Genomic DNA, 1641 nt, shown 5'->3' on the forward strand with positions numbered 1-1641 from the left:
GAGAATAAATGACAATAAACAAAACTGTGATGCTGTCTTTCTTCTACTTTAAACCATACATCTGTACAGATCAGCCGTCTGGAACTTTAAACCTTTGTACTCTCCAATTGGGTAGGCACCTCATACAGCTGTGGGATGGCCTCATAAACACTTCCTTCTTCTTCAGGCTCCTCTACACGTTGATTAATCATGATATTAGTAGTGAAACCAGTAGTGATCTTGTTCATGCACAGTTTAACACACATTATGCAACATTGAAATAATATGAAACCAAAAACAAAAAGCAAAAGAACTGCAACAATGCCTTCAACTATTTCTTGTCCCCAGTCGTTGAAAAGTGTTCTTAACCATGAAAAAGGACCTGAGGACAATGGTTCTGGTTTAGCCTTCCAAGCCAACTGCCATATTGCTTCTTGCTGTTTTTCAACTGAGACTGAATTATCTGGGATATAAGTGCAACACTCTGGGCCAGTAATTTTACAAACGCCTCCCTGCGCTGCTAGCATCTGATCCATAGCCATTCTATTTTGCAAGGTCATTTTAGTTGTTTCTCCTAATTGCTGCTGCATAAGGGAAATACTTGTGGTGGTTCTATTTGCTAATTCATAGGTAATGTTAGACAAGTCTCTGATTTGATCTAATGCCTGCATCACTCCATAACTTGGTAACAATGCCCCAAAGAACCTAGAAACGCTGGTTTGATGATGTGTAAAATATGGGTCATTACTGTGGTCCCAAGCATATTTAGCCTCTACATCTCTTTTAGCTCTTTTAGCTCCCACGGCTGTCAGATGCTGTTCAAATCTTTCTATGCTGGGAAGATATTTAGTAACTCTCATCGCTGGTGTAATATAAAACAAAGAACATTTACCTCTCCATTGTCTTAGTGGAGGAAGATAACTAAATCCTATGCTGCCGCATGACCATCTCATATTCTTTGGCACTTTAACAGAGGTTTTAGTTAAAATACTTTGCAACCATGTCTGCCTATTCTGATTATTGGCACAACTCTTTTCTTCAAAATAATCCTGTGTGGGTGGTGGGCATTCCAAATTACCTAAAAATGGGCTGGTATCATCGCCTGTTCCCTCTACGCACCACATCGCCTGTCCTACTACTCTAAAGAATGCGGTAATCCTGGGAGGACTGGGGCATGTCACAGACTTATTCACTTGCTGACATCCTAGATCTGACCACTCTGGTTCCTGCACTAAGGTCATATTTTGGCACTCTGAGTTGGTAGCAGTATTCATTAGTTTACATAAATCACATGCAGTTATCGGAGCTCCCATAAGAGGGCATCCTTCTATTGAATTAGTTGATAAGAGGGAGCAAACATAACATTCTTTATGCTGTTGGCTTTTCTGACTATAAGCTACCTTAGCTGCCATGGAAACAAATGAATTTGGGTCATTTTGGTATCTTTGCTCTGTTTGCCATATGGTAATATCTACTGCCCGTCTTTCCTTTTTAAACGTTTGCTGTGTCTTACTACCCTGGGTGCATTTTAGATCACAATTTGAATGTGGCTTCAAAGTAACTTTATGTCCTGTTCTAACCTTGATTATAGTGATATTCAGAGTCTTACTTAAGGATTTACTAGCTGGGGTTGATCTTGGGGTTAGATAAGGGTCTACTGTT

General features: G+C 39.9%; 1 protein-coding gene across 1 annotated transcript in view; it reads left to right on the forward strand.

The window, feature by feature from the left end:
• LOC109951802 (collagen alpha-1(IV) chain-like) overlaps window positions 1-1641 on the forward strand; it is a 21881-nt gene that overhangs the window by 1972 nt on the left and 18268 nt on the right. The gene's annotated exons all lie outside the window — the stretch shown is intronic.

The sequence above is a fragment of the Monopterus albus genome, unplaced genomic scaffold (assembly GCF_001952655.1).
Source record: "Monopterus albus unplaced genomic scaffold, M_albus_1.0 scaffold410.1, whole genome shotgun sequence".
Taxonomy (NCBI): Eukaryota; Metazoa; Chordata; class Actinopteri; order Synbranchiformes; family Synbranchidae; genus Monopterus; species Monopterus albus.